Consider the following 13853-nt stretch of genomic DNA (forward strand, 5'->3'; position numbering starts at 1 on the left):
ATTGAAGGTGAATCTTTGCCCTGTATCCCTCACCGAATGTCCCTATATTGTCTCTCATTTTCTTCCTTCCCTCACTGATCCTCCTATCCCAGTATCTGCAACCGTCTAATCATAAATATCTATTCTATTTCTATTTCCAAGAGAGATCTATACCTTCCATCTAATCCCATACTCTATATCTAATCTCTAGTTCTGTGGACTGTAGTTTGTTTGTCATTGACTTAACAACTAACATTCACATACAAGCTAATAGCTGCTGCTATGTCAGAAAAAAGAAAAGAAAAAAATGTACAATTCATGGCAGGCCATTTAGCATTGAATGATTCTACATATCTGTAAAATCATGCTATCTGAAAGAAAAGAAACTTGACTACATTGTAAAGAAGTATTTCTTAGAGAATTTCACCAACATTCTGTCTTTTATTTCTTGATAACAAAATTACTACTGGTAAATTTGTAATATATTCTATAATAACATTTGGATGAAGCCTATGATATGGTTAAAATGTTATGGGTTTCTTAATTTTCATGTTAAAAATTCGTATGAAAAAGTTGCAGGTGATACATTTCTTCCCATGTTTTAACCAAAGAACACTTCCTGCATGTTTTATGTTATAAGGATATGACTATTCATTTAAAAGCGCTAGAGTTTTTAAATCTATATTAAGTATTTACAGTTTACATAACAGAAATGTGACCTCACTAATGATTAAAAAACATTTTGGCTAAATATAAAAAAATGAAAAAGTCAGCAAGAAAAATTCACACAAAAGCAAACAAACATATAATATAATGTGCTCAATATTGTGAAAATGTACTGTAATGACTAAAACAGCATATGTACATGATTGAGTACATCCATGTTCTTTCTATGACCGTGAAGATAAGTTCTACAAGCATTATTGCCTTCACAAACATTTCCTGCCTTAATTCACTGGCCAGAAATAATCTGTAATGTACATTTGTCAACAGAACTTTAATATATCTGTTTGCTTCTCTGTGTTCATTATGGCTAAAATATTGTTCTGTCTATAAATACTAAATGGACAGAGTATTTTAGAAGAGAACTAAATCTCCAGTTTTGCATGCAGCAGAAACACTTCAGTAAGCTGTGTCAATGAGCACTCTTTAGTTTACATTTACATAGACCAATGGGTAGAACTGCAGTTTTATAGAGTGTTCTATTCATGTACTTCAAGTGCCTCTGGAGAATTATTTTACTTCAGAAGGAAAGTGTGCTTTGGTGTTTTTCATAGATTTTCAGCAATGTTTGAAGGAAATGAAGGGTATGCTCTATAAACCAAATTATAGAATGTTGGTATATAGAACAAAGGAGAAATGGAATGGATTTTAGTACTTTTATTTTACTAAATTACATATCTGAAATCACTGCTGACATTTTCCAAAAAAAAAAAATGTGATTAGAAAATGAGTTTACTATTGTTGGGGACCCTTCCCCAACCTCCTCGGCTATGGAGGACCCTAGGTAGTGCCGCAGAAATCAGGACACAGGGGGTGCAGAGTAGGAGATACAACTGCATACTTTATTGCAAAGCCAGTGTTCTTTTTATAATACTCAAATCACGATTCAAACTAGGTTCCCACAATACATGAAAATAGTTTCATAGACTAGTCACTTGGCTGTGACTAATTTCAAGAGTTTTGTGCCCTAGCTAATCTAAACAAAAAGCTCGGTGTTATGGGAATAACTCTTGTTGTAATATAATATGTAAAAACACCTCATCAGAAGACAAACCACAACCTAATCAGAGCCTTTGAACTATAGTGCACATCTGTGTTCTCAAGGACTGACCATTGGCAAGGCACTCTACTGATGGGAGAGGTTTACCTCCTCCCAACTTGGTTTGCCAAGCATATCAGTAAGAATGCTACCTCAAGTCTCCCTTGCACAGAGTTTCTATGCAGTTCAAAACCAGCCCTCTACATGCTATGACAACAAAAACCTGTAACATAATACTTATATTTGTTGTTCTCAGTACGTAAAATGTGCTGGAGATGTTGTTTATAAGTTAAGAGGACTTGTAGTTCTTGCAGAGAAACCAGGTTCAATGAACAGTATCCTCAATATGACTTATGACCATCTTTAACTTCAATTGCTACAACTTACTATATTTTTATGAAAGCTCATGATTCTTACTAAAGTTTCTGTAAATCATGGGTTTACTGTGTTTTTCTAAATCCCCTGGGTAGTCCCTAGGAGAAAGCAAATGCTCAATAATGTTTATATTATTAAAACTGCCACCCTCTAACAAGCACTGTAAGATAGCCAATGTGTAGAAACACTTCAGCATATGTTCTGACTAAAAATATGATGGGAATGACCCACTTTTCCTATAGCTATTGAAAGAAAATTTTATAGACCTACTAGCAATGCTCTTCCATGTGAATGCTTTTCCACTGCTTCTTAGCTTTTGTGATTTCATGCTTAGCCCAAGAAACTGGCAACTGCATTTGAACTAAGATCAAGCAAAAATATCTGGAATCACATTGATAACTTTGTGCAAATTTTGTTGTATACGTGTATATAAATTTTACTTCATACATATTTAGTTCATTTGACAGTCAAGAAGACTATTTTTACCAACGGAATGATGTGGTTTCTTTTGAGAAATATGTTAATGTGATCACATATTACCTATACCAATGGTTGGTGTTTAAGTACATGTTTAAAAAAAACTGTGCTATGTAACTGCAACTATTATCTCATTTAATTCTAATTCAAATCTTTTGATAAAAGATTTTATATTTTTATTCTAATTTTACAAAACCAGTATCTGAAATCCTGAATTTATGAAATACTGTTACATACACAGTTTGTGTTAATGACAGGAATTGAACCCTGACAATGGTAAGTGAAAGGGCCTTTCAGTATCAAATTATTCAATTAGTTTGGGTATCCTATGTTTACATATAAGTTCAACATCTCATTACAACTCAACAAAAAAGTCAAATGTATTTGCAAAGAAACTAGTATTTTCATTAACGAAGTTATACAAATGGCAGTACCCACTGTGTTGAGGTATTTTTTTTCTCTTTTCTCACCTTAACTATAAAAAGAAACAAAAGAACAACAAAAAATATTTTTGACTTTGCGTGAGTTAGTCTAGCATATTTTCTTATGTAATTGAAGATTAGTTATGGTAGACAATGAAAATTTCAACTCTTCCAGACAGAACTGTAACTCTGACTTAGAATTCTAAATAGCATGTCACCACTTGGGAAACAGGCATGAGTCTGACAGAAGAAAGCAAGGGTAAATAAAGGAGAGTTATTCGGATAATCTTAGGGAAGCTCTCTATCTTTCTGAGAATGGACTATTAAATATGCAAGAAATCCAATCAACACTTGAGCAAGAAAATGTACTCAATGACTGTGAAATCACACTAACAATTAAATGCATCATTAGAAACCAAAATGTATTTATTTGGCACTTAGTAGGTGACATCTGATAGACAATACCTTTCCCATTATCCCTTCAGTTATTCATTGGCTATAAGAATAGGTTTGGAGTTTGTTTAGATTATCAAGTCACCAATGGAAATCACCTTAGGAAATCTTTCTTTATACTCAAACCTTCCTGAGACACAAATTTCTACCAAGTTATTTTTTATGATAATCATATATCCAGTGACATTTCTGAATGAGTACAATTATTACATTCCTTACATAATTAGATAGCTATTCAATCAGTGGAGAGTTATTAATGTTACGGTGGGCAGTTTAAGTTCTAGAAAAATTTTTGAACTAATATTTTTTTTTGTATTCCTTAGCTCTGAGTCAGAGGGTGATGTGAGGTTAAAATATTGTCCTTTTGGCTGAGAGTGCTCTACCTTGTGCTTTCATAACAAACTGATGACTGACGCAATGTATATGCTCTTTATTTTACTGGTAATTGTATACTTTATATTTTGTTTCTTCTGAAACTGCCTAGCCTCTCCAGAAAAAAATGTGTATAAGCAACATATGTGTTGATGCTGTTGGAATTGCATAGAGTAGAGCAAAGGGGATCAAATAAATCTAAGGCAAGACAGAACCTTAACAATAAAATCAGTTAATGCTAAAATTTTATGTGTAAATTCTTATCATCCCACTAATGGGAAGGAACCTGTTCTTGGGAATCTTACACATTGAGAATTGCCTTTCCAACAGCAGTCAGTACACATTCAGGGTCCTACCTGGTAGCTAATTAATGCGATTGAGTAGTTGCCTGTGGCTCTACTATTTGAAATGCCATTCCCTCGTTCATTTAAATAGTACTATTGGTCTAAATCCCATATTTGACAGATTTTTAAATGTAACACAGTGGAATCTCAGCTAATGTTCAAAGAAGAAATCAATCTTTTTCTTAGGTTGTTTAAAACCAATAAACGCAGAAATTGCCCAGATCAAATGATATATCCAGTATCTATCACTTTAAATAGTTTTCAGATTTCACAGATGCTCAATAAGGTAGACAAATGCAGACTTATATAGAACATTGAAGAAAACATATAGTCACAAAGTTAACTTGCAGAGAACTGTATATTCTTAAGTAGAAATTTAATGAACTTAACTCAAAACTTTTGGACTTTTCATTTATGTTTTTGAATAATTTAAATATCTTTTCTCAACTTCTAACAGGCTGTAATGAACATGTAAATATTTGATTTTTGATTAACTGACCATTCTCTGGCAGTTTTTCTTATCACAGTTACTGTAGAAGTAGTCTACCAGATATAATATTAAGTACATTATCTGACTTTCACTAATACTCACTCATTTCTTAGAATTTTTTTAATGCTTGGCCAAAATATCTTGATCTTCAGTATTACTACATGCATTTTTTTTAACTTGGCTCTAAATACTAAATTTAAATGTTATGTTTTATATGCTCTAGACATACACAAGGGATAATATATATTTATTGAATATTCAAAGTGATACTAAGCTAGAAATTCCTAATTAAAATTCAATTAGTCCTGAGGATACAAACAACAACTTAGATCATGATTTCTTTTATTTCACCTATCTGAAAGCGTAAAGTGTTTATTCATTATCATAGAAAAAATAATTAATCTTTCTCAATCTGGACTTGCTTCTCTTATAAAAGTGGAATTTACAAAGTTTTAATGGCATGCATTTTCAAAACTTACTGCTATGTAGTATAATTAGAATTAAACTAACAAGGCACTGGTATGCTAAAGCTGATGAGCTTCAATGAATAGATAAGGATGGGTTGAATTAGCTCATCAATTGCTTGTATGTAAATGATTTCCAGAGTGCTTAGACACCTGAAAATATTACATTCTTTTTAGTCACTTCAGTCTTCTCTGGAAGAGTATTCATTGTGAGAGCATATTCCTTCATTATAGATAAGTCAGAGCTTGAATAATTTTATTACAGTTTAGCAAATAGCATAAACTGGTCTCTGTGTATGAATTACTGCAATTCAAATTAATAGAAGTTCATAGTCATAGCCACGACAAATACTTTTCATGATTTCTTTCCCCTCCATCTTTATTGTACTAGAGTTTTGTATAGCTTGGTTTGGCTCTGAGACATTTGTACTCACTGTATAAAGAATAACAAAGTATATTGCTTCTAAATCAAGTCCTATTATAGTTACGTAAGAACAATACCTTGAGCTATATAGCCTCTTGCAAAAGTGAAGGGTGTTCATAACAATATGATTATACCTGACTAAATATTATATATTATTACCTGGACATAGGCATTAAGTTCAGGCAATTCCACTATCCAATCCCAAATTGCCATAAAGTCAGAAAGACTTTGAATCTCACTACTATCCTCTAAACTTTGATATTATTATAAAGAAATATAAAGATTAATGGCTGACAATCCAAGCATGGTGAAAGTACAAAGTTCCATACACACATGAAATCATGACTCCAATGTAGAAGGGACTATGCTTAGAACCTCATGAGTAGTGATCTTCAGCTATTTATATAATGGAGCAGACTCCATAAAGCTAAGATACTGAAGAAAAAAATCAGATACTGAATTCTTCATCTATTTTTCCTATCCTAGAAGCTTGGTACAGCCATCAGATATTGTGTAAGAAGTTCCATTTTCTCAAATATAAAATGAGGACAGGACTTGCAGTAATAAAGTCAATGCATATTATTCTCAGGGACTAACAATGGAAATTAAAGTATGTAAAACAAATTATTATCACATTGAACTTTGAAAGAGACAAATTTGTATATTTGATTGTTAGGGTTCTGTGAAATTCTATACAGTACAAGTTATTTAAATGACAGCTTTTCTCTCTGTTTTGGTGAAATCCTATTGATATGGGATTTCCTTCTGTATGTTGTGATTAACTTTAATGAATAAAAAAAAACTGCTTTAGACCTATAGCAGGGCAGAACTTAGCTAGTCAGGAAAAACTAAATGAAATGTTGGAAAAAAGAAAGGGGGAGTCAGAGAGAAGCCACGGAGCCATAAGAGGGAAGAGTGTCAGAAAATTTGCTGGTAGGCCACGACCTCGTGGTGATACACCGATTACTAAAAATGGGTTAAATTAAGATGTAAGAGTTAGCCAATAAGAAGCTAGAGCTAATGGGCCAAGCAGTCATTTAAATAATATAGTTTCTGTGTTATTATTTTGGGGCTGAGCAGCTGGGAACCAACAAACAGCCCTCCCTCCAACATCCTGTTCTTCCATTTTGCTAATTGATGAATGTCCACAGGAAAATTCAGTATTGTGGCCTTGTCAGTACCAGATCATGTAGGATGGATAACCTGCTGCCTCAATAACATGTTAAGAAAATAGAGGGGGGAAAGCATGTAGTACCAACTACAGTGAAGGGGATGGGTACAGAATATGTAATTTGAACATATCCCATTACTACTGGGATTTCTTCAATATACCTTGGATACTATTCTGACAGCAAATGTGGAGAAGTTAGGTTTAGCACATAAATTAGTCACTCTTTCACAGAAGTTCACACCTAATAGAAACATTGTAATCTCCACACACCTGTACTTATTGATTTTGAAAATTGGGTTATAAAGTATAACACACAAAAAGTTACAAACAATATAAATATGTTGCAATATTAGAAACTTAATGCCATTGCAACCATTATACCATTAACAGAAAAAAATCTAACAACAAAATAGAAAAAGACATATTATAAGCTTATTTCATAAGTCACCTGTTTTCTTTTCCCTCTGCCTCTAATGGGTTCTTTAGAATAAACACATTTATTTAAAGACTTAAAGCAGACACACATAAGGGAAGATGTGACATTTGTCTTTCTAGGACAGGGTTACCTCACTCTAAATAATTGTTTCTGCATGTATTCATGTATCAGCAAATCTCATAGTTTTATTTTCCTTTAACAATCGATTAAATTCTTTGTGTATAATTACCACATTTGCATCATCCATTAATCAATTGATGTACTTCTCAGTTGTTTTCATTTTCTGGCTATTGTGAATATAAAGGAAAACAGAGAAGCAAGTATGTTTTCTGAGGGATGTGGAGTTTGAGCAATCTGCTCTGGATTGGTGTGCCTTAATCATGATAGACTAACTTGTAGATTTTTGAGGAAACCCCACATTAATTTCCATTATGACTTCAGCAGATTGAACAGACTCCAAGAGTGAATGTGTGTTCTTCCCCACAGTATGTGCCAGCATTTCTTGTCTTTTATTTATTATTTATTTATCTATCTATTTATTATTTAAACCATTCTGAAATTGAACTTATTCTAACTGAAATCTCAAAGAACTTTTAAATTGCATTTATCTTCCTTCGAAGAATATTAAACATTAAAACATATTTCTCATCTATCTGTGTGCTAGATGATCCTCGGAACTTTTCAGGAACGGGGTGTGATATAGATGTCCCATTTAGAGCTCAGCACTCCATACTTTCTCATTCGTCTAATTGTGGGAATCTATTGCAGTAAATGGCTAAGATTAGAGACACCCTATTAGAAGAATGTGAAATAACTATCTACTGCAAGGAGAAACTACCATCAAACACACAATTCACCTAATTAAATATTAGGACATGGAACTCTGCAGAGATCATTATGAAATAGTGTGGCAAACAGATTTCAAGATTCAGAGAGAAGAAGCATCTTCAAGGAATAATAATTACCAGGAACAACAGAACCATTACTTGTATGGACTCAGAAGCTGAGCCTGCATATACTTGTACATGATCCAGCTGGACAAAAAGAAAATCTGGTGGTTGAATAGCTAATGAAATGCAAAGCATCCATGAGAAGCAATTGGCAACTGATGGCTTCTAGACAAAAAAGAGCCTGTTCTTTTAGGGCTTCAGCCCCTGAGAGGCTATCCAGACTTTGATCTGATACTTATATGAATATGCAGACAACAATAAATGGATTCATAGGGTTTTAAAAAATAGAATACTGGAAATTGGGAGATAAAGTAATAGTGGTTGGGTAGGGAAGGAATGGAAAGAGAGTGGATAAAGGGTGGATATGATTGATACATCATATATTTGTATGTATAAAATTCTAAAACAAGAAAAGGGGGATTATACAACAGTAATTAAGTCACAATATTTTGGGTTTTATTGAATAAATATATGTTTTAATTTTCAGTCCCAAATTTATAGAATAATTACATAGCCTAAAAAGTCAAGCAAGATACTTATGGTTTAAACTTGAGAAAGAATTATTTTTACATGGAAATAATTCACTTTTGTTTTAAGGTATTCAACTAATTGAATAAAGTCATCAAAATGATACAAATTATATGATTTATCTAAAATGAACTGACTGAAAATATTGTTACTATGTACCTTCAGAGCAGTAGTTAATGCTTAATAAAATATCTGTACAACATACCCTAGCTTAGCTGACGTAAAATGTTTGCCATCACAATCTCCTCTATAAATGTAAACTGTAAGCCCTTCACAGTGGTCCCATAATCAATGTTTTGACATGTCATTTCTGTGAATGACTTCTTAGGTCTCTCCTGTATTCTCCTACTTAAAATTTTATGGGCACTATGATGTGGGTAAATATGGATATAATAGAAAGCTGAATTTCAGTTGGACTGGTTTCTTTTGCTTAATTTTACTGTGATTGTAGAATTCATATTGTATCCATTGATATGCTAATTTTCAACTTCCCATTTCTCAGGACCTTTATGCATACTTTCTACTTTGATGTTTTTCTTTTTTTCTTCGTTATAGTTGTTAAGATTGATTATTTGACTTCTCTGTGTTAAAATGGGGATAATATTTTTTAATATTAACTGTTCATTGAACTAAACATTCTATCATTCAATATTTCTGTTTTCATTTTATTTGAGAGACAGTCTCATTATGTAGTTCAGACTGCTCTCAAACTCGAAATCCCAAATAATTCTTTATGTTTGATTTTCTTCAGTTTTGTTGAGATTGGTCTAGATACTCTTTTGTTTGCTTTCTTTGAAGGTACCTGGATATTAAATATACAGATATTAAAATTAGTACATTTCCTTTTACCCTTTAATAGATTATATTGTGAAATCCTGCATGAAATTGTTTTCTACCACTTGAATTTCTTCCATTCCTGTTGCCATTTCATGTGTATTATGGAAACCATTTTGCTATGCTCTATGAAAACATTTATCCAATGAGTTCTTGATATTGGCTTTTCTATAGTTTATGGCTATAAATTTTAGTTGCTTCTTTTGAGATCTTGAAAAAAATCATAGTTATATTTTTCCATGTCTTACTAAATGAGTGGGTGCTATACATATTTTACAATTGTGTCAATATTTCACTACTTGATGTGTTAAAATTTTAGTGCCCTTTGAGTTCAAGATCCACCCAGGTTCATGCTTTTCCTAAGAGTAGCTTTTGTCATTCAGGATATTCCACATATATGTTTTAGATAGTTTGTTGTGTTTACATACTAAAATGTCATTTGGAAATTTGTAGGAATTGCATGGAATTTGTCCATCACTTTTTGTTGTATGGGTTGTTAAATCACACCAATAAAATTCACAAAAGTAGAAGAGCTTTCCCTGAATTCACAAAAATAGATTTTGAATTTTATATATTTAAATAAGTTACTTGTAAACTGATTTTAAGAAAAAATAATTCATGTTTGATTTTGTTAAAATTGAGAAAACTGTTCTTTGGCTTTCTAAATGTAATCTGTTATACATTATAAATGCAGTGATCGGTCACTTATATTAAAGAAATTGAAGTGTGTGTAATTAGTGATCCTGTGTGTATAGAAGGATCCTAACTTGTATGTCATATTCTGTAGAAAGAATTTTATAACACATATTTCTTAGTCTAGCTTTTATATTACTTCAATTCCCTTTTTGTGTTGTGGAGTTCCCTGAGCCTTGAACATGATGGTATAGATGTCCCATTTAAGACTGAGAACTTAACAATCACTGAAACTCAGTAAATTATATATTCATAAAAATCTTAAATAAACATAATTTAGGGGATGGAGAGATGGTTCAGAAGTTAAGAGCACTGGCTGCTCTTCCAGAGATCCTGAGTTCAAGTCCCAGCTACGACATGGTGGCTGGCAACCATCTATAATGAGATCTGGTGCCCTCTTCTGGTGTGTAGGCAAAACACTGTATACATAATAATTAAAATCTTTAAAAGATATACTCAATTTATCAGATATAGTTTATCACTTTTATTTGAAATATGCCAAAATACAGTATTAATAGGATTTTTTTAGTCTGGAAAAATAAACATGATTATTTATTCTCGATACTTGAAACATTTTATGCACATTTACTTCATTTTTTAGGTTCATCATTTTTTCTATGTGCACATCTTATAGGATTCTACATATATGCTAACCATCTAATTACATTGTTGATCTATGTTAGTGAGGGTTCTCATTGAATTATATCTTTGCACAACATCCCAACATGTGGTGATACTTTGTTCATGCTTTAACAAATAAAGCTTACCTTTAATTAAAGCCACCTGCCTGTGGTTTTGTATCCAATGGCACAGGCAGGAGTTACACATGGTCAGAGTCACCAACTCACCAACTTGGTTTGCCCATCCTCTTTTTCCCAAGCCCTCTGTACAGATCTGAACTTTTCTGTTACAGCCTCTCTGCAGCAAATTCCACAGGTTTTTGGGGTTCAAATGCCACAGGAATTAGCTCTTTAGCTGTCACTTTGGCTTCTTTTCTCCAAGTATGTTCTGGGCTTTCCCTGACCCCCTTCTCGGGCTGCTGCCAAAATACTTAGCTGCCTTGAAACCTGCTCAGGCTTCTACTATTCTATGCAGCAGCAGTCAACCTCATACCTTCATCATCATCATCATCATCATCATCATCATCATCATATTTGGTGAGACAATTGGGAATTACTAAAGGGAGGAATTAGTTAAAAGACTTATTTCCTGTGTTAAAAAGGGAAGCATAGCTGGGCAGTGGTGTTACACATATTTAATCCCAGTACTGGGAAGGCAGAAGCAGAGGGATTGTTGTGAATTTGAGGCCAGCTTGATCTATGAAGCAAGTTTTAGGACTGCCAGAGCTATTAAACAGAGAGACCCTGTCTCAGAGGGGGGTCGGATGGGAAACACAATTAACAATAGTGAGTAGTGATCTAGGACTCTGTATGATTATGCAATAAAATGAATGAATGAAATGAGAAATTCAATTTTACTTTCATTCATGACTATACAATAAATGTTATAAAATTTGAACATTTAAATCAATTAAGTGAAAGGATAATCAACTTGGGATGACATAATGCTAATTATCATCTTGATAATTTTTAGTTTATATCTAAAAAAATTGGTTGATATGAGTGCCAAATACAGGCCTTAGAAAAACGTATTAAAATATATCATAGAGATATTCAAATCCATAGAGAATAATTTAAAGGAGAATCAATTTTATTGTTGCATTATAAGGTCAGAGTAGAACAATCTAAGGTTTTTCAAACCAACTTTAATATATCCAGTCACCTAGCAGGAACTTCCAAATGGCATGAATCCCCAAGGCTGTTTAAACCTTCACTGGAATCCTTTGGAAATATTATATTTAAGGAGGTTCAAGAAAGTGATAGTCTCATTTTGCATGTGTTCACCTTTTGTGAGGCAGATTTTCTACTCGTGGTCAATTGGAATAGAATTATCTTTCAAGACTGGAGAGACTTGGCTACAACAGCATTGGAGACTTGTCCCCAATTACAGTGGAGGATCTGGTAGAAAGATGAGACTAAGACCATTGAACAAAAAAGTAGAGTTAGAGGTATGAAAATCTACCAAGACCTGCTTCTTGGAGAAGGAGGCTACGGTAATGTAGAAAGGCAATCTTTATATGATATCCACTCCCTGGCTTTATGTGATGCAACAGCTTTGAACGCTTTGAACAGAACTGAAAAGGTAGGAAAGAAAATTGAGCCATTTACTAAAGCTATACAGGGCCCAAAATAAAACTTCCATTATTTCTTTTTTTTTTTTTTTTTTTGGTTTTTCGAGACAGGGTTTCTCTGTGGCTTTGGAGCCTGTCCTGGAACTAGCTCTTGTAGACCAGGCTGGTCTCGAACTCACAGAGATCCGCCTGCCTCTGCCTCCCGAGTGCTGGGATTAACATTATTTCTTATAATAATTGACTTCAGCCTTTATCGGAGGCTGCATATGATGAGAGATGTCTCACAGGAAATTCTTTGCTCCCAGGCATGGGTCCTTGTGCTTCTTGCTTCGGAAGCACAGCAGCAGGCATTGTGGGAAAGTGAAGAACTTCCCCAGGGATAACCCTTCCAAGTCTGTTCACCTCACAGCGTTTCTAGGCTACAAGGCTAGCATGTCCCACATTTTCCAGGAGGCTGACAGACAAATATCCAATGTGAACAAGAAAGAATTCGTGGAGGCTGTAACCACTGTGGAAACACCACCTATGGTAGTTGTGGGCACTGTGGCTGAGACATTGGACTGGGCCTAGGAGAGGCTGGAGCAGCAGGTTCCTGTGGACCAGGTGTTTGGGCAGGATGAGATGATTGATGTCATCGGGGTGACAAAAGGCAAAGGATACAAAGAGGTGACCAGTCATTGGAATACAAAGAAACGGCCCTGCAAGACCCTTCGAGGGTTGCACAAAGTGGCCTGTACTGGCACTTGGCACCCTGCCCGAGTGGCCTTCTCTGTGGCTCGGTCTGGGCAGAAAGGCTACCATCACCAGACAGAGATCAACAAGATTTACAAGACTGATCAGGGCTACATTATCAAGGATGGCAAGCTGATCAAGAACAATGCATCTACTGACCATAACCTTTCTGACAAGAGCATTAACACAATGGGTGGCTTTGTCCATTTTGGTGAGGTAACCAATGACTTCATCATGCTCAAAGGCTGTGTGGTGGGAACCAAGAAGTGAGTGCTCACTCTCTGCAAGTTCTTGCTGGTACACTCCAAACAGTGGGCTCTGGAGAAGATTGACCTGAAATTCATTGCCACCACCTCCAAGTTTGGCCATGGTTGTTTCCAGACCAAGGAGGAGAAGAAAACATTCATGGGACAACTCAAGAAAGACCACATTGCCAAGGAGGAAGGTGCTTAATACCAGAATTTGCTTGACTGGTGTGGTTTCAATAAAAACTTTTTCATGAAAAAAAAAAATGACTTCAGCAGTAAATAAAATGATACCAAATTCAGAAACTAGACAAATATTTGAATCTCTGGCTTTTGAAAATGCTATGTAGGCCAAGAGATGGTATTGCATGCTGTGCATACATTTCTAAGTTTCTTCAAGGTATTGTACCTATGAAACTCATTTAACGATGTAATGCAAATTTCTAGCCCTTGAAAGTTATTATTACCAACTATTTAGGATAATAAAAAATTCAGAGTATTAATTAGTCAC

The 13853-nt window shown here is 34.2% G+C and overlaps 1 pseudogene; it reads left to right on the forward strand.

Moving 5' to 3' along the window:
- The first annotated feature begins 12641 nt into the window (after positions 1-12641).
- LOC119818032 lies at positions 12642-13550 on the forward strand (annotated as a pseudogene).
- The last annotated feature ends 303 nt before the right edge of the window (positions 13551-13853 follow it).

The sequence above is a fragment of the Arvicola amphibius genome, chromosome 6, assembly GCF_903992535.2.
Source record: "Arvicola amphibius chromosome 6, mArvAmp1.2, whole genome shotgun sequence".
NCBI lineage: Eukaryota > Metazoa > Chordata > Mammalia > Rodentia > Cricetidae > Arvicola > Arvicola amphibius.